General features: G+C 43.5%; 1 long non-coding RNA gene across 1 annotated transcript; it reads right to left on the bottom strand.

Annotated features, from left to right (window-relative positions):
• Positions 1-1455: 1455 nt before the first annotated feature.
• On the bottom strand, positions 1456-19950 carry LOC141374588 (uncharacterized). Its single transcript, XR_012381602.1, has 4 exons — positions 19779-19950; positions 18431-18486; positions 14859-15002; positions 1456-1849 (listed from the first exon to the last, which is right to left on the bottom strand). It is a non-coding gene; the product is annotated as an uncharacterized lncRNA (long non-coding RNA).
• Between the last annotated feature and the right edge of the window lie 779 nt (positions 19951-20729).

The following is a 20729-nucleotide window of genomic DNA, read 5'->3' as shown; positions in this document are numbered from 1 at the left end:
TCTCTTATTTCTGCTTGATATAAGGCCAGTAGGAGTGGGTTATTCTTTGGCTTTCTTCAGTACACGGTCTTCCTACTCCCCCTATGTGCATGGGGTAGAATTGGTAACTAAGGTATAGTGAGACCCTATTGTGTGCTGAATGCTATACTAGGCTTTTTCTTATTTAATTCTATAAGCTTTCTGTGGAATAGGAATTAGTATTCCCATCGTGTTAGTTGAGGACACTGAGAGAGATTAACTAATAATATTTAAGGTACAGAGAAGGCAGAACCCAAGTGCTCTGTTTTAGATCCAATATTCTTGCTTAAATTTTTAGAATCCCTCAACCAAATCTGACCATTGGCTTAGGATAGAGAAGAGGTAGAAGGTCAACATTGAGTGGCATATAGATATGGTGATTTAGCTGTAGTGCCTAGGGAATCCTTAAGCATCCTTCTGCGCCCAGTCATAGAGTCTCACCCCCAACGCCCTACCGTGCCAACCAGCACCTGACCACAGCTCTTCTCAGTCACAAGCTACTAAGTGTGAGTGGTCCTTCAGGGTCATCAGAAACAAACTCAGCCATTTCAGGAAAAGCCAGAAGGATCCAGAAAAAGGAAGATCGTTTTCTTTAACTGTAGTAGGGAGTATTCTTTTTTCCCTCTTTAATTCAAAGAGGATAATGTTGACTCAATTATTCCGCTCCGTTGAGCCCTGGATGGGACACAATAGATCCCCATTCTCTTTACCTCCCGAAACAGTAAGAGGTGTTGGGATCCAGGCAGGATTATGCATTTGGGAACTGGTAGAGCTCCGTATAAAACACATTCTTTCCCCTTCATTCCTGTGGCCTAGAGGTTAACATTCAACTATCCTAGAGTCTAAGAAATTGCCTCCTTTTGCCTAAATTAAATGAAATCTAATGAAACAGAAATCCAGGTCAGTGTAGTTCACTGTCAAACCTTCAGTTCCTGCATTGCTGGCAGCTCCCCTTGTAATAATTACGACAGAGAGTCGTAGGCAGGCAACAGTGAAATCCATTGCTAATCTTGCCCCTCATCAGCCTATCTTCCTAAATGTTCCTTAATTAAGGTTTCTAAATGCTCCACATTCCCTCTGCAGCCAGGGTACCCAAATGAAGCCAACTGCTTCAGGGATGCCCAGCAACCAGAGGTATTTCTCATTCAGAACATTAAAAAAAAAAAAAAAATCAAAGATAAAATCCAATATATGGAAATGCATGAGAGAGTATGCAGAGAGATGGGGACAGAGAGTGTTGGGAGGGGTTTTTTTTTTTTTTTTCAATTTTCTAGAGGATTTCACTTTAAGGATTCTGAAGGCATATCACGGGCTGTATCACGGCTTCTCCAACACGCCAGGGAGTGAATGAAACATCTGTCGCATTTAAACACACACAGCGGTAATCCTCTACTGAGCACAATGCCAGGACAGAACAGAAAATCTATCAACACTTACAATGCATTCTATTTATTTAGCAACTCATCCCCCTTTACCAAAATTTCCATCTGTGGGGTTGAAACCAGGGCCACATGCCGCTGGTGGCTTTTTGTGGTTTGGCAGCTCCTGAGGGAGGAAATGTGGGAAGTGGTCAGATGTAATAGGTGGGTGTTTGAAGATGTCAGAATCACAGACCTGGGATTTTTCAGATGACCAAAGGTTAGTGGCAGAGTGAACTCACAGGTCCTCCCCATCCAGAGGCAAAAGGAAGGTGAGAAATGTCTCCCAAGTAGTCCTGTTTCAACCTCCATCTCCTTCTCGACATCTCCGTTTGAAAGACCGAGATCTCTCTTCCTTCTCCTTCCCTGGGCTCTGGTCTCTTCCCGGGAGATGTGTGCTGATCACTGGGGGCCTATTAGGGAAAGCAAAACTGTTTTGAGGGGTCATAAAGCAAGCTGGCTGACCAAGGATTGCTTCGGAAGAACGCTCTGGAGAGAAACTCTAAAGTGCTTCTACATCAGTAGGATCTAAAAATATTTACTTATTAATTATGCTACATTAAAAAATGAGGATGGCACATAGATCTGGTAGGAATTTAAAAACCATATGTGCAGTTCCCTCAGAGAAGCTGTGGCTTCCCTGAGCCCCCTGTCCCCAACACTCCCCAGGAAATGCAGAGCCGGGACCAAGGACCCCTGAAGCCTGGCTTAGTGCACGTGCCAGTAAGAATGAAATTTGGGTGGGGGAATGGATGTCTAAAAGAGAATCTCCAATGGAAAAAATGAGGCAGGTAGGGAGAACGACAAGAAAGATGATTGAATGACACAGATGAAAAATCTACCATCACTGGCCTTGTAAAGGCCCTCAGCTGGGGCCGGCTCAGGACCCATGGAGAGTGTCAGAGGGCCAGGAGAGAAGTCAGAAGAGAAACGCACAGATTACGGGAGGGCTGACAAACAGAGGAAGAGATTAAAAGCTAAACAAGAGGCTGCTGAAAGATACGTTAATGAATAGCCTTATAAAAGCCTGTTCAGCTTCATTCAATTACACTCAAAAGAAATTTAATTCAGATAATATGTTTTCACCTAGTTTGTGTGAGATTTTGTGCCAGGCACTGGAGGCAGCACAAAGGTGAATAGGCATGGCTCTTCTAGTAGTTTCGATCTGGAATCAGGGAATAAATCATAATAAACCATGTGATCTGGGAGAAAGATCACAGGATTTGGACTCAGACAGGTGGAGATTTGAATCTTGTCTCTGGCACATTCTACTGTGTGACTTCAGGCAAGGCAACCTCCATTCCTTCGCTGTGTACATCATAGAATTGCTATCAAATCTAAAATTGTACAAAGTTCTGTCTGTTAGCCAAGTGCAACAAATATTAGCTTCCTTTTTATGCAAATAGTACACTATAAGGCAAGAAAAGGCAGAGTGTGTTGGAGAATAATGGAGGGTTAACTCTGGCTGGAGTCGGGTTCGTGACATAGGGGGAGACCAAGTGGTAAAGGCTGGGGATAATGTACACAGGGCCTGGGATGCCAGGCTCAAGGCTATCTAGGAACCGGGGAGAGTCTAAGAGTTCTGCTTGAGTCAGGGATGACACAAGAGTTAGGCTTCAGGAGGAGAGGGCAAACCCCAGGAAAGAACCCACTGTCATAGTCCAGGTCAGAATTTATGAGTTTCTTAGTACCTGGGATTCCCCTGCTTTACTTTTTCTTTTCCCCTCAGTACTGATCATATAGTAGTACTTAGTACTTCTACCATATAGCATTCTTTACATATTTATAAAGTAAGTTTCATGAGGGCAGGGGTCTTTGTTTGCTTGGCATGTGGTAGGAGCACATTGAATACTTCTTGGAATGAAAATAAAGGGAAAAAGGACAAAATGGCCCCATGATTCTCTGCCTCAGTAGCTAGAAAAATGGTGTTGACAGAGTGTGATAAAAGCAAGGCAGGTAGACAAGTCTGGACAGCAAGCTGACCTGCAGTTTTCTGTCTTCTCTGAATAAAAGTAGGCTTAAGTCACAATTGTGAAAGATTGATGTTGAAGATTTTCCACATCAAATGTGGTCAAGTATTTGTGTGTGTGGCTTGCTGGAACAGAGAGAAAGGGACTGTGACCAGAGTCCTCCTGTGGCTCAGATGCTCGGCTGTCTGATCCTGACGGGCTTTTCGACATGTCTGAGGAAACAGAAGGATTTGGTGATAGAGCTTCAGGTCCAGCCCATCCTTCCAGCGCCAAGCCTCCACTGCTGAGCAGCTCTGCCAAAGACATAACACTTCCCATCAGTCCTCAGGTGCCCCACACTGAGAATGCATGTCCAGGCCCAGGGCCTTGCTGGCAGGGTTAATGAGCTGGGCTTTGTCATCTCTGTTTCTTCGGCTCTTCAACACTCCCCCACGACCCTGCCATTAGCAGCTTTGGAAATGTGGAACACGTTGTAATCCTTAACTCCACTGTTTTGAGATGTCCCTGCAATGGCTATAATAATCATCTTACAAACAACCCAGCACAGGCTCTAATTGCTTCTAATGTTGTGTTACGGCTGGGACATGGGGAGAGCAGAGACATGCGGACTGTCACAACTCTGCTCTGATTATATGGTACCTCAGGCAGCATTCTCACGGAGGAAAAGGCAACAAGCCTATTGTTCTTCCTTCTTTTTAGCGAGCTGGCTCAGTGGAGCCCTCCCCACACCCAGGCAGCAAAAGAGAGGATCCTGAGCCAGCAGAGGAACCCAAACCTTCTGGTACTCTGTGAGCAATAAAGAACAATTTGATGTACAGACAAAGGAGCAGGAATGTATTCTTACTTCTCTTAACTACTGCTGGTGATGGTGTTTATAAGCCAGCTCCTTTTACCACTGGAAAAGGCCTTGAGTGTTAATGACATCCCGAGACAAGGCACCAACCCGAGACTGTGAGATGTTTTGAGTCAACGAGGGAAGGAATGAATGGCTCACCGACTGAGCCAACTCTTATTGAGAGCCTAAAATATACTAGGGTTTCACAGAAATGACTGCACCTGTCCCTTTCAATAATTCTATCAGGAAGGTTCTCCAATCACTCCCTTCCAATAGATGAGGAAACTGGGGCTCAGAAGAGTTAGCTGGAGCTGTCCCAGAATCACAGAAAACATCATGAGAGAGAGAAGCAGGACTCAGGTATCCAGCCCTGTGTGGTTTCTGTATACCACCCCATCTTCCTTAATTCTCTGCTTTGGGGAGATTGGTTCTGAGATATATATATATATATATAAACAAACATTTCAAAGAGCTTTCTCAATTACTATTTTATTTCATATTTAGAACAGCCCTGGGTGGGTCCAAAAGGCAGTTGCCATTATTTCCCATTTTACGATCAAGGAGACAAGCCTGGAGAAGATAAATCTCCCACTGGAGTCCTGCCCCCTGCTTACCTGTATTTGAGATAAGTGTGAGGGGTTAACCGTGTGGGCAAGAAATAGCTTATCTCACACAGCTTCCCATCCAGAAGACCTTACTAGGGGCCATCTCCCCACCAGGATTCAGGTCCGGGGGGACAGCATGTGGGCCTGAAGCTGAGGCTACATGTCTTGAGGTTGCTCTCACCTGCCCAAGGGTTCCTCAGTCTTGGCAGCTGTTCGCAGAGGCCTCCTGCTCCTTCTGCCTGGAAGCTGTCTCAGAGAGGCAGAGCAATGATCATTTACTCTGCTATTCACACAACATTAGCCACTTTCCAAGCACGCGGCAGACATTAACCCCTTCAGGCCCTGTTGCCAAACAAGTTGGCAAGCACAGGAAGAATTCATTAAACCAACATCCCATCGGATCCTATCTGCCCTGTGGTATATAATCTGATACCCTCAAGTGTGAAATTTGCCTACCTTGAGTATTTTGACAGGATGCAAGTAACTGCGAGAGCCAGTGAAAAATGCCTTGCTCTAGATACACATTTCATTCATTTATTCCATAAATATTGATCGTCTTGCCTACTATGTGCCAGATACATATTTGTCAAAGGTTGGTACAGGGGTTGGCTATCTAGTCGGACAGACTGCTACGATTTCCTTTGATAATTTCTTTTTTCCTTTTGTAATTTATTATCCAGCCTTTCGAGCCTCTAAAGTCCTGGTAAGGCCCAGAGAAAGTTTGGGAATCAGGTTGATAAAACAAACGCAGTACTCGGAAGAAAGACTGTATCTACAACTGACATGCAAAATCTCTGCCTCGCTGCAAAAAATAAATAAAAAGAAAGAAAGAAAGAAAGAATACATAAATAAATAAATATAGAGAACAAACAACAAAAATATCCACTTCCCCCACATCAGTTGACACTTCCCATAACGCACTGCAAAGTCAATTTGCCTAGACATGCACAAAAGGGCTCTTTTCATTCGCCATGGTGGATTGCAGCGAACTCGGCGTTTCGTTCGTGTAATGAAGCCAACGTGTCAAAACAATTACCTCGTAGAGACAGGGACTGGCAACAGACTTCTCTTTTTTAAAATTTCCTTTGAGCAGAGTGATCAGAAAGTTGTTTGCAGACGAGGAGACCCTTGTTCCAATTCGGCTGTCCCTTTAAAAAGATCACCGCACCACTTCAAGCCTGGGGACCTCGGCGTCTGCAGTTCGATCCCCGGATAGTGCGAGGCGTGAGGCGTGGTGTCAGGGACGAGCGCGACGCCAGGTGTATGAGCTACAGGAGAGCAATTTGGCAAACAACCCAGGACTGCGTAGGAAACAATTCTTTTATAAATGAATACATGCTGTTGGTGGCTGGAACGTAAAGCCGTCTTGTGAGAATGCTGAGTTTAAAAAAAAGCTGCTAAGGCAGGTTGAGGCATTTTGACACGGGAGCTATGAATGCTACAGCAATCTATTACCGTAGGAAGCATCCTCCACGCTAGGTGTGTGTTTGTTATAAATCACTCAGCTCCTTTCCCTTCTCCTGCAGTTAATATATTTTCTTTCAGTGAGTATTACTCGCTGTGCGTTACCAGCAATGTTCAGCTGTTAACGTTGGTGTCTGTAGTTAGCATTTTTATTCAGCTAATATTTTCATTCAGTAACACTCACCAAGCATCAACTTTATTCGCATCGTATTTGCCAGGAATATTTCCCTCCATTAGCATTTGTTTCTCCCTTTAAGAATTTTATCTGCTAGGTATTTTTTTTTTTTTTTTTTTATCCTGTAAGGACTGTCAGCTTCAGCGAGCATCACCAGAAATTCTGATCACTTACTACAAAGAACTCTGAGTTAGTGGGTGCTTCCCAGATGAACCATCTATCTGGGCCTCGGTCTTTGGCATCTTTAAAATGGGGATAATAAAGGTCTTATAAACACAGGGGAGCCAAATGCAGGGCGTAGCTGTCGTGCCCGAATTAAAGCATAACTCCAGGTGATTTCAATAAAGGAAAGAAAGAACTAGTAGTCCCAGAGAAATGAATGCCATTCAGCTGCTCATAAGGAGAAAGAAAATTACTACAAAGGAGCTCTACCAAGAGAGAATTTGTTGCCTTCAGAAATGGCAAGCTTCTTTTCAGCAAGGTATTAGAGAAGTTGTCAGACTTTCTGCTGGGCCCCACCTCAGAGTGGGAGAGTCAGTAAGTGTGGGCTGGGGTCTGAAAATCTGCATTCCTAACAAGTTTTCAGGGGATGCTGCTACTGCTGGTCAAGGGACCAAACCCAAGAAGCATTGACTTGAAGTATGGGATAATGGTCTGGCAGAGCTGCAGCCCTATGGAAAGAGATTTCCCTCCCTCCCTCTCTTCCTCCTGTGATATTTCCTCTGTTCTTTCCTTCAGGGGTATTTTGTCCGTTCAATGCCTCCAATCTCTAAAGCTAGACTCCCCAAACAGCAGACATGGAGGTTCATGCCAGGGAGTGGGGAAGGAGCAAGCTAGCTCTGCATGCTGCATAAAGTCTGATGTGTGGGCAGGGTGGAGGGGAAATGTTTGCAGCACTATGCAAGTAAAAGGAAGGAATTCCAGTTTCTTTTATACCTACTGCAAGTCCAGTGACCTATTTAAAAAAAAAAAAAATACTTGTAGCCATGTAAATTCTACAACCAAGTAAATATGCCTGGTCCTTATACCTAATGCCTAAAAGGTTTCTCCATGTTATTACGCTAAAAAAATAAAAAAAAGAAAGAAAGCAAGCTCAGTGCATCTCTCCCATCCCTAATGCCTTCTTATTACTACCGCCCAGCAGTCCTCAAGCCCTTCTTTAAAATCTTTTATTATTGGAGGTATTCCAGCTACCACTGGGTGTCTTATTATGAGCTTTGTTTCTCAGATTAGACAAAAGTTTCTAGGGCCTTTCCAATTTTAAGTTATTTGCCTCCATACCAGGACAAAAGCTCAGAATATCACAAAGGTGACTATTGGGCTTGGAGCAGTCAAAATTATTTCAAAATGCTTTATGACATGGCAGCTTTCACATTCAGCCCCACTCTGGTTTACTTTTCCCCCAACCACTCACTGGAGACTGGTCCTAGGACTGCTGGGTGAGAAGTGAGCCCCACAGCCAAGCTGGAATCCCGCCAAGCCCAGTCTACTGGAAACGTGGTGGTACCAGATGGGAAGAGAGAAAAGCGTGGCTGTCCTGCAGACATGAGGACAGAGAGAGGGCACAGGCTGAATCCAAGGACTAAAAAAAAGAGAAGAAGCAGAGTTGGTGGCCCGCTGCCTTTCTAAAGGGCGCATTCCGACATGATGGCAAGTACAATTACGGAGCTGACCCTGGGCTTGACGTGACATTAGAAAGCTGTCAGCCTCTAATTAGATTCTGGCAGGCTCTGCTTGGATTTTGGCTTGCCAAGAGAACCCCCTCCCACCAGTGTCCCCACCTCCAATTCCATCCCCTACCAAGCCAAGGCAACGTACACCCCATTGTGATTCTGTAGAGCTCCAATAGAATGGTCACCCTTCCCCCAAACCAGAACCTCGGGGCACTGGTATCCTTTTTTCTCCCGAGCATCTGCTGCCCAGAAGAGGATTGTGATGACCATCCGGGAAAAGCAGCAAGATTTATCTTCATGCCAGCCCCATGCCCATCCTCCTGAGATGCTTGCTGGGGTTTAATAAAACTGCTGTGATCCTCCAGGCACACCATCCCTTGGGCTTTTTCTTTGTGTTCTTTTTTGCATTTCTCAGTTGGTTGACATCACTCGGCTGTCAAAATCATTTCCTTGAGACTGCTAGGGAATCTGGATTTGAAGCTTCCAGGTTTGTAAATTCTGTTCATCAGAGAAGAGCGTATCTACTGGAGGGACCAGGCAAAGCGTGGGTTCTAGCAGAATGTTGCAGGGAGAGAGGTTGGCAAAATGGTGCCAAGGACAAGGGTGGCAACATAAAGCGAGGAAGATTGCCTTCTATTCAGACTGACACAGACCCCCAGATTTCAGAAAGCTTATTGGAGGAAAGCAGGTTGCAAAAATGTGTGCCGGAGATGAGATGATCCCCCCATTCCTGATAAAGGCAGTCATTTAGGGTCATAAGGTTCAGACATCCTTGAATCTAATTCTTGCACATCTGTTAGGTTTAAGGCATTGATTCTGTTGTGCTGGGAACAGCATGCTTTGTGCATGAGTTCCATCTTTATTTATTTATTTGAGAAAGAGAGAGAGAGAGTGGCGGGGGAGAGGCAGAGGGAGAGAGAGTCTTAAGCAGACTTCCTCCTCAGTATCGGGATCCTGAGATCATGACCTGAGCCGAAACCAAGAGTCTGACACTTAACCAAGTGAGCTACACAGACGCCTCTCCATCATTATTTAATTCTCAGCTCGCATTCTGGCTCTACCACTCACTAGTTGTGTGATTTTGAGCAAGTCATACAATCAGTGTACCTCACTTTTCTCATCTGTAAAAGGGAGAAATGATACCTAACACCAGCGATTTGTTGAAGAGTAAATGAGGCCACAATTGTAAAATCACTATGTGTCTGCCAGGAACTTAAAAGCTCTTGAATCCCTTCTGCCCATCCTCTGCCTCTTCGTTCATAGGAGAGGAATTCACCCCCAGTATGTGCACTTCCCAACCCACCGCCTTCTTGCCCCATGAAAATGCATAATGCGTGTTTATATCTATTATGAATGCGTTTGGTTGCAAATAACAGAGAATCTGATTTAGTGTCTTAGCAAATAGGGATTTAGTTCTATCGCATAATAATCTGGACGAGGGCCTTGTTGGCACTGGTTCGGTAGCGCCATGGGTCAGGGCTGTGGCCTCAGATTTCCTTGATCTTGTCGATGGGCCTATCACCCCAAACATCCCCAATTTCGTCTGATTCCCTCAGTCTTTCCTTCATGGAGCAAGACTGTTGTGGCATCCTCAAATACCAGCAGACACATTCAACCACTACAGAAGCAGAACTGGGAGCTGTGCCTGTTCTTGAAGCGAGAGAACTAAGAGCCTTCCCAGAGCTCCCAGGGAACTTTGCCTCTTCCAGGTCAGAACTGTGTTAAAGGACTATGCCACCTCGAGCTGCAAAGGAGTCAGGGGAAAACTGTATTTAATTTTCCCTGTCTCTATATTGGAGGAGGCAAGCGGGGGAAGGAGGTCGGGAATGCAGTGTCGACCAGGGAAGAGGGTCTGCCACAATGCTCAGCAGCAATAAAAGTCACATTTCTTTCTGGTATCTGCATTTAGTGTAGCTAAATACAAAGACACCGGTACAGGAGATCGGACAGCTTCCTGGAATCTAGCTGTAATGAACATGTTTACTGGGCATGGAAGGAGTGGCTACAGCCAAGAATAGAGGTTAATGATATGAAGCAGGAAGAGTCATCTGCCTCAGAGCTCTCTCCCACGGGAGGGTTATTTCAATAACAGTAGCCACCATTTATTGAATTTTGACCACATGCGGGTTCCTGTGCTTAGTGTTTTAAGTATGTTGTTTTACTTCATTCCTCAAAACCAAAAGATAGGTATAGCTCCCCACCCAGTGGAATTTAAGATGGAGCCTCACTGAGTGGAAGACTGAAAGACGACCCAGAGCACATGTTAGAGAGGTCTGCAGAAATGTCGGTCAGAGGACCCAGAGTTCCAGTTAACGCAAGATGAATGGGCTCCAGGGATATGAGGTACCCCACAGGGACTGCACTGAAGAGTACCGGATTGGGTACCAGCAATGTCCCAAGAGGCTAACCCTTAAGTGCTCTCACTCTCACAGAAAAAAAAAAAAAAAAGAAAAGAAGGAAGGAAAGAAAAGAGGAAGGAAGGAAGAAAGAAGACGTGGTAAATATGTGAGGTGATGGATATGTTAACTAACTTGACTGTGGTAATCATGTCACAATGAATACATATACCAAAACATGAATTTCTCTCTCATAAACACATACAATTCATATGTGTCAATTATAGCTCGAAAAAGCTAAACTAAAATAATATTTTATTTTACTTTTTTAAAGACTTATTTATTCATTCGAGAGAGAGAATGAGAGAGAGCAAGTGGAGGGGCAGAGGGAGAGAGAATGAGAGAATCTCAAGCAGACTCTCCACTGAACGTGGAGCCTGATGCGGGGCTTGACCCCAGGACCCTGAGATCACGACCTAAGCAGAAATCAAGAGTCATGAGAGACTATGGACTCTGGGAAACAAACTGAGTGTTTTAGAGGGGTGGGGTGGGGGGATGGGTGAGCCTGGTGATGGGTATTAAGGAGGGCACGTATTGCATGGAGCACTGGGTGTTATATGCAAACAACGAATCATGGAACACTACCTCAAAAACTAATGATGTAATGTATGGTGATTAACATAACATAATAAAATAAAATAATAATAAAATAAAATAAAATGAAATAGAAAGAAATCAAGAGTCAGCGGCTTAACCGACTGAGCCATCCGGTGCCCCTAAAATAACATTTTAAAATGCAGGGTGCCTGGGTGGCTCAGTTGGTTAAGTGACTGCCTTCAGCTCAGGTCATGATCCTGGAGTCCTGGGATCGAGTCCCACATCGGGCTCCCTGCTCAGCAGGGAGTCTGCTTCTCCCTCTGACCCTCCCCCCCTCATGCTCTCTGTCTCTCATTCTCTCTCTCAAATAAATAAATAAAATCTTTAAAAAATAAATAAAATGAGCACTATTTGATACATAAAAAGAGAAAGAAAGCAGGGTATACTGACATAAACAAGGCTTCTAAATACTTAAGTGCTGGGGAAAGGGAGTGGTAAGAGTATGGACTTTGAAGTTAGACAGACTTGGGTTATAATTACAATTGTGTCATGTAGTTCTATGGACAGGCCACTTATGACATCCTCTCTGAACATCTGTATCCTCGTCAATAACACAGCAATAATAATAGCGCCTACGCCATGAGGATTCTATAACAAAATAAGGTAGTAACAGCAAACATATAACATCCTTTATGTGCCATGTTCCAAGCACCACATACACATGCACACACGTGGGCACACACACACCCTCTTCTGTGGGGAATTCTTATCCCTGTTTTACAAACGAAGAAACTGGCATACAGATCGTCACGCCTGAGGAGCCAGGATCCACTTCTCATGCTCTGGGGCGACTCTGCCAATGCCAATGCTGTAACACTGAACCTTTACAGAGGCTGCTTGGTAAACATGGGCCCACACAGCACTCAGCTGGTGCTGTTATTATCCTTCCTCTGAATATCATCTATCTTTTCATTTTCTTCAAGAGATCTCTGGGTAATGCCCTGAGACCAGGGATTCTCATCCAGACATGATTTGCACCCTGCCCCAGGAGTGAAGTGGGGGAAGATATTTGGAAGAATCTGAAGACATTTGTGGCTGTCACCTCTGGGAGTGGGGGAACACATGCTAATAGCATCTAGTGAGTAGGGACTAGAGATGCTGATAAACACCCAGGAATGCACAGGACAGCTCCCGAAAACAAAACCATATCAGACCCCAAATGTCAACAGGGCCAAGGCTGAGAAACTCCTCTATAAACTAAGAACTACTTCCTGATGGTTATCAAGATGACGGCCTTGAAAAGTGACCAATATAAGAAGACTAGGTAGAATAATCTGGAAGAAGCAGAATCCAGATACATCATATAGAGGCTATTCTCTTAGTCTGAGCTGCAGGGGTAACCAGTGAGAGGAACTGGCAATTTGTCAATGCCCTCTGTGAAACTTATACTTTATGGTACAAGTTTATGCCTAAATTAAATGTATAGTAAAATGTATATTGTCCTTAGGCCCCAGGGATGGCTCCTACAGACTCACAAAATCGTTTTGTGTGTGTTCATAAAGTTCTAGGTAGTTTTAAAGGTAATTCTCTGAAATGCGTTGACCTTACCTGACTCTTGGAATAAAGATGTTGGTGCCCAAAGGGGACAAACCATGTAAACAGCATTGTTCACAGAACCTCCTTTAGCAACGTGCTTTCAGTCTGAGTTTTCCACACACGGCATAGGACTTAGAGTGATCTGAACAAAAGAGGTGGGAGGGTTGCTAAAAACTCTTTGGGAGGGGAAACACTTGGATCCCTGTTTCCCTGACTTAGCCTTGACTTCTAGTATCTGATTCAGTCTTAATTATAACGACGACGACCATAACGGCTGTCAACATTGATGGAATGCTTAGTACATACTGGACATGGTGATAAAGTACGTGGCTCAGCTCACGTAATCTTCACAACACAAATCTGTGAGGTAAGTACCACTGTCTGGCTTGTTTTACATGTGGGAAAACTGAAGCAGAGAGCTTAAAATCTTGTCATGATCACATTTATAATGAGAGTTGGAGCCTCGGTATGAACTGATGCCACCAGACTCTAGAATCCCTGTTGTTAGACACGACCCTAAGTTGCCTCCCTCTGGGACTCTATACTGACTACTTCCTTGGACAGATCAGTGCTGGATATGGCCTGGAAATTCATGGATATATTTGGCCCTTTCTATGCCAATGACAGAAGCCCTTAAAGACTGGATCTGGACCAGCCTTGGGACCCAAGAACAGTATTCTGTCTGGCAGGAAAAGGTGACTGAATTTCAACCCTCTAGGCCTCATTTTCCTCTGTTGTGACCCAAGGAATCTATCTCACCCTAACTGAACTTTTGACATTTCTAGCCTGTTCCACCTTTTGTGGGACGGAATTCTATAAGGTCCCCATCCTACTGCACGCTAAAATTTTTCGACTCCTGAATTGCCCCTTCATTGTTTCAGAGGGGGCCCCTTGTTTGTCTACAGTAAAGCTTTGCCAACATTTCCTGTAAGCCTATTTCTCTACCCTTCGTGTATAACAAGTTTCTTCTCATTGTCAATCTTTCTACCCCCTTAAATCACTCAAGTGACCCTTTTCTGATTGTATTCTATTCCATTTCAGAAAATGCCTGAAGACCCAGAGGAAATATGGAGTACTCAGCCACTGAGCATCCTAGAAGTCAACTGCATCCACTTAATCAAAACTGCCCCTCTTCAGGATGTTTTTGCTAACACCTGGTATAGGGATGCGTGGAATCAGAAGCACTTGGAAGAATTGGATAGGCTCCTATATCTATTTCTATAATAATTAAATAGAGGAAGGAGGTGGAAGATTGTTTATAAGAAGGCACTTTACTATTAGCCCTAGATATCTGATACAATTTAAGTTGCAACTGCATAAAATAGGTGAAGTTCACATAATAGATAAAGAAATGGAGATTCAGAAAGATGAGGTGACTGACCCAAGGATACCCAGCTAAGACTGACTCAGGGCCCCTGCTCTCCCTACTAAACCACACTGGCTCAGTCATGACCATTGAGGACTGTGATGGTTAATTTTATGTGTCAACTTGACTGGATCGAAGGTTGCCCACATAGGTGGTTCAACTTGATTTCTGGGTGTGTCTGTGAGGCTATTCCTAGAAGACATCAGTGTTGAAACTGAGAGATTAAGTAAAGCAGATGGCCTTCCCCAATGTGGGTGAGCATCCTACAATCCACTAAGGGGCTGAATAGAAGAAAAAGATGGAAGACTGAATTCACTCTCTGCCTGACTATTGAGCTGGATCGTTGATCTTCTCCTGCCCTTGGTACTCCTTCTTCTGAGACCTCCAGCCTTGAACTGGTAGCTACACCATCAGCTCTCCAGCTCCCAGGCCTTCAAGCTACACCACTGGCTTTTCTGGATTTCCAGCTTGCACATGGCAGATAGAGGGAATTCTTAGCCTCCATAAATGTGTGAGCCATTACCTTATAATAAACCTATTTCTAGATATATATCTACAGGTAGGTAGGTAGGTAGATGTCTAGAAATCTCTTTCTAGATAGATTATAGGTATACATTTGGATATGGATACAGAGGTCCTATGCTGTTTCTCTGGAGAGCCCTAATTCAAGGACCACAAAATCATTTAGAGGAGAAATGTATTTCTATTTCTATTCTCTGTTAAGGGATTGGAACATCAAAGATGATTGGAAGGGATTTCATCCCATTGAAACAATCAAGAGTTTGGGTTTTCCTCCAAGACCTACCCTCCTCCACCCATTCATCAGTGGCTCTCACATATTTGGCCTCCTTCAGGGCAGAATGTTGCTTGGCTGAGAACTTCTTAAGACACCATAGTCAAGCTTTCCTTGATTAAGTAAAATTGCAAAGAAAGGCCAGTGGACAGACACCTGGAAGAAAACAAAGAAGATTGTGAGAGGTGATGAAGTTCAGAGAGTTAGTTGTTAATGGCAAAGTGTTTGCAAACAATGACCACCATCTTCATCACGGCCCCATTTAGGACATGGACATTTGCACCATAACTGCCCTTAGTGAAAGCCTCTCTCCCTTGTTGCATTTGTAAGACAGCACTTAAAACTATCTGTTGGACACTATTCTCATAGCTTTACCTATATTAACTCATTTATCCCTCAAGCAAACATATGGCATAGATGCTATTATTATTACTATTTCACAAACAAGGAAAATGGACTATAGAGAGGTTATGTAGCTTTCCTGAGACCACCCAATTGCAGAGCTGGAATTTGAAACAGGCAATTTGGCTTCAGAGTCTGTGCTCTCAACAATGACAAAATAGTACCTAAAACCATCGGTTTCGGTGGGATGGAAGTACTGGCTGCAGTTCTTCACAAGTCCCATGATCAGAACTGGGAGCTCAAAGATAGAGACTGAGACTCAGGGAAATACATGGATGTCTGTGGTCAGTTGTGGATTCTGGGAACTGGAATTCCACCTTGTTTTTCAAACCAACCTCCACCCCCTCCTATCCCACACCTTGTGCCTAGCAGCAAAGGCTATTGGCTTTTCATCTGGGGGTCACTGTACATGATTCTATGTTATCATAACCTCGCTAATTTCCCTGTCCTTGTGAGTCTTGATTTATTTCTCTACCCTTTTCTGGGGACTGATTTCTTCCTCTGAACCACAGGCTGGGGGCTGGAGAGGTAGAGTAGAGTGATGGCTAGAAACAGATTTTTGCCCACCCTGACTTCTGAACACCATCTATTCCAGGATTTCCTTATTGTTGCTTTCACGAACACTCTTAGCCAGTCCATAGCTTGATAATTTAGCTCTGTGCTGGGCTTGTCACCTGTGACCCAGGCTGGAAGAAAGCTCTGCTCCAGCCTTCCAAAGGACATGGTGCTCTGTGTGCTGAACTGACCTTCCGCCCCCAGCAGCTGTCTCACCAAGTGAGCGGATCTGGCTTTAGGTCTCTAAACATCTGTTAACTATTCCTTTAGCTAGGCCAATCTCAGTGGTGTGCTGAGATTAGGTAGAATAAAGGAATTCAACAAGCAAAATAGTGAGAGCGATATGGATACTTTCTGGAGGTTTCAAAGAAGCATTCGTTTCTGGGAGGGGTTTGGGATATTCTGCTAACTTTTTTCCCACGTGTTAAAGTCCTTTGTCAGAATCTTTTATTTCTCTGTCTGAAGGTTTTGTTTGAATTAGGAACCCTTTCACCTTTAGAAATAACTTTATTTTTGGAGTCTGGAAGGCCCAGGTTTGGGCACAGACGACAGAACATGGAGATCATGCAGAAAAACTGACCCTAAACTCAAGGGGGAGTAATTAATTATTATCATGACAACTATTTAATGCAGTTGCTATTGTTGTTTCAATCCTGAAGAAAGGCAAAGATTTTAAGCGATCTCCTACTATTCTTCACCAACTTGGTTAGAAAGCTCATCTTTTATTAGTTGACTTGAGCTTCTCTATAATTTCTAGCCACTGGTCCTAGATCTGCTGGCTAAAATAACACAAAACAAATACATTTCTAGGTCCCCATGACAAATCTTCAAGTCCTTGAACATAAAGTTCTGACACACTTAACATGATCTTTTTTTTTCCTTTTCAAATAAGTATTTTTTTCTTGCCACATTCCAGTCATTAATATCACCCAATTAAAATCCCAGGGATGAATATGAAATGGTATCCTTTGTCTTGTGAAGAAACATTCTCATTGATTTTGTTTTTTCCCACGCTGTGAGCTGACATAATGAGGCCAGCGAGTAGAGTAAAATGCTGGGTGTAGGTAGAGACCCATTTATGAGGGTATAAGGAAAGGCTGTCGAAAAGCTTGGGCCACAGTTTTCTGCACAATGTGAAAATACGAATGGATCTGATGGATGGACAGCAGTATAAGGGTCCAACATGGCACAGAGAGCACTGATGAACAATTTCCAAGTGGCAAATGAATGTGCCAGTTGGTGGGGCTTTGAGAAGCAATGAGAGATCCATACATAGGTGTCTGGATTTCCAGCATTGGACCAACTCTGGAAAAAGACCCCAGGAAGAACCTTGGGTTGATAATAATAATAATAATAATAATAATGATGACACTAATAATAAGTGAATAGGAGCTAACAAGTATTGGGTCATTATGATCAGTTAAGCACTGCACAAAGTTGTTACATGTGCTAACTTCTTAAGACTTAGAGTATTATAATAATCCACATTTTATAAATAAGGATATTAACACAGAGATTAGTAAATGGCATAAGTGGATTCTGTGCCAGTCTCTCTGACCCTAAATCCCTTAATTTTAATGTTTGCATCATACTGGTTTAGTCACTTTCTAGAATTCAGAACATATCCCTGACTGTTTAAAAAAGGGGGGGAGGAGGCTAACATATTAGGTGAGTCAACCAAGGACATTTTAAAGAAGGAAATGAAGGCAGAAACTGGGTTCAAAGTAGCAGGTGGGCACAAGCTGAAATTAGATCGATGCAGATGCTCCAAGCTCACCATGGGGCCCTTCAGATCTCTCTCATTGATAGCAGGGAAAGCCTGGGGGGCAGAGACACTTAGAAGCCTGGAGGCGGTGGTGGGCCACCAGGTGCAGCATGCCTTTGTTTCAAGACGGAGATGTGTTAAGCATATTACTCGCATGTCACCCCTATCAAATTGAATCACAAGTGCAAACAGTCTGGGTCTGCAGCCAAAGCACACCAACAGCTCCTTTGCAAGGAGCTGGCAAAGAGCAAACCTGGGGGAATGAGGCAGGGGCTGACCTGCCCTGGAATATAGACATCTAGGACCAGAGCTTCTTGATCCTCTGCCCTCTCATTTTCTCCCGAAAATAACAGAGTAGAACCTGTATCATGATGGTTCTCTCTGTGTCATTGTTATTCTCAAGAGCATCCAGTTTTGTAGTTTTATTTGGACATTTTTCACTTTCTTCTACAAATTTCATTTTCAAGCTCTTTGGTCAGGTCAGCAACTCTTCTCCCACGTTCCCTGTGAGATGAACTTCATCTCTTGCCAGGAACTCTTTGTTCTGGAAAGCTGTGGTCCAGGAAAACAAATCCTGTTTGACACCATCTTTACAGCCAGCTGTTCCTTACTCATATCTTACTTTCCCTGCCAAACTTAGAACTTGTGATTGGAAAAGGAGCTGAAAAGGCAACACTTGTTATTCCCACTATTTTCTTTTTTTCAATCTTGTATCCGGAACTTCAAAATCATTAAGAACACCTATCAGTTTTGCTCTGATTAGATACATCATTGGGTCTCACGTTCGCCAGCAGAAAATTAAGTCAATGTGTTTGATGTGTTTGGGGAAATGTTCTATTTCTGTATCCCCTTGGATACCTACCCCGGGGATCATACGGAGCCTCCCCTCCTCAGCCTTACTTTCTTCATCTATCTCTCCTGCAAAAGAAAGTAATTGACTATTAAAATTCTTCTTTTCCTTTTGGAAGATAATGAAGAACACCAGCTTGCATTAATATCTGTAAGTAATTTAAAATATCCTGTGAAACACAAGACATTTCTTCCCAAAGACTCAACATTGCCATACTTGGGAAGATCTATATACCTACTATACGATTCCATGAGATAGTGCTTCCTAGTCAGGTTTGAGATATTGAACAGGATGGATTTGGGATGGGCAGAGAAGATGGGACAAAGAAGTCTAGGTTGTTGAAAATATACTGAGCTCTAATATGTAAAATATGATATAATAGTAAAATATATATGTATATGCTTGGGGGATAGTCAAAAAGCTAGCCTTGCTGGAAAAGTTTGTGTTGAACAATAGCAAGAAATGAAGGATTGGTGATACATTATACGCCGAGATGGTTTTTCAAGCTTGCATGCTAGGTTGGCATGGTTGGACTTTGCAAATAACTGAAGAAAGAGTGTTTGATAGCTTATAAGGAGGAGACTTGCTTGATGGAAGCACTGTTTCTGAAAGATTGCTCTCAAGGGTTATACAGTTTAGGCTACAAGTCTAGGGAATCAATGCAGAGGAATAAAAGGAACTAGGAAGCCCCTTCAGTGAGACTTTGCATCTCCCTGCCTGGTGGATGCATGGTGGGTAACGAGCAAAAGATGCAAGCCGACAAGGGTGTGGATTGGTGCTCATTACTTCATAGTACCTAATATGAACAGACACAAAGGGGGTAGGAGGTGCCACTTCCGTTTTACTCCGGAGCTTGCCCTCTATTTTCTCAATAGGAGAATGAGGACATATTTTTTTTCTTTTCAAACTCTAAATGGTAAGTATATCATGCAGTTCTTAGCTTCTGTGTGCAGCTCAGTGCTATAGGCGAGGGAGCTGTTTTCACATGCCTTTTGACAAGAAGAGAAGTGTGATTATTCCTGGACTTAGTCTCTGATCTGTGTACCACTGACCCCCACTGATCACGTGACTGAGCAAGGCTCCAGGTGCTTCTTTCTTCTGCCTCATAGAAAGCATGCTGTGCCCACATTTGTACATTGGTCCACCATGCAATGGATGTTTGCTCTAAGTCAACGAGTCTGATGGGAACAAACTTGCATTTTATGGGGGAGTTTAATTCTCAAGAGATGATTGCAAGAACTGGTTTCTCATTCTGGTTTATTAGTTCACAGCACATCAGGGCTGAATAAGTGGACCAAGAGCTTCCAGAGCTGAGAAAGATTTACAAGCAATTACTGGAGTTCTGAAGGCAGCATCATACCCAAGAATGCCGAGTTGCAGAAGGAACTCCCAGAGCTTTGTTCTTCTCTGGCATGGGCACTCATCATTCAGGGAGGAAGGAGGCAGGGCAGCGCTTCTCACGATCACCCTCTTACTCAGGCTTCTCACTCCTGCACGACCACTGCCTGAAAGCTGAGTGTTGGCTGTGTCATTTTTCCATACTTCCAACTTCTACCTAAAGGTTCCTAGAAATGCCAGAAATGAAAGTGTTTGAAAGTCAATTCCTTTCTCACAATCCAAATTAGGGGTTTTGTTTTTGTTTGTTTGTTTTGATTGTTTTTAAGTGGGAAGCACCTCTTCTGCTAAGGAGATGGTGACCTTAATAGTTGAAAGCACAAGCCCTACAGTCAGTCAGACCCAAAGTCTACTATTTTCTCAGCCAGTTTTCTAATTAGGGGACACTGGATAAATACATGAGTTACTTCACCTTAATTTCCCCATCTGCAAAATGGGAATAGTGACCCACTCTGAACTTTTCTGAGGATTAAATGAGGTGATGTATGTAAACCACTCAGCATATCTGAACATAAAATTTGGGGGATTTACCCACACAGGCAATGCTGGATGGCTATGAGAATCCCTATTTTAGGGGCTGCCCTTGTAAACTTTTACATATAGGAAAATCCAGAATGTGAGTTCTCTAAGCGAAAAAAAAAAAGCTGCAAAAATAGAAAAACAGAGGAAGAACTGTGTGTTCAAATTCACCCATCTATCAAGTTACTCCTTTCCCGGGGTGGAGTGTGTGTGGGAGCAAAGACAGACCAGACGTATCCCTGATACTTGTATCTCTCATTCCCTAAGGAAGGGAACACTGGGAGTAAGGAATAAGTCCCCCTCCCAAACAATTATGTACAGAAGTTGTTAGATGATTTTCATTTAAATCAAACATACTTTTCTACACCATTGTGTCTTTTGTAAACATATTTCTAAT

The sequence above is a fragment of the Callorhinus ursinus genome, unplaced genomic scaffold (genome assembly GCF_003265705.2).
Source record: "Callorhinus ursinus isolate GAN/ISIS: 27379988/994484 unplaced genomic scaffold, GSC_fseal_2.0 scaffold19, whole genome shotgun sequence".
NCBI lineage: Eukaryota > Metazoa > Chordata > Mammalia > Carnivora > Otariidae > Callorhinus > Callorhinus ursinus.
The sequence above is the reverse complement of the archived record's forward strand: the minus strand, read 5'-3'. Positions and strand labels throughout refer to the sequence as shown.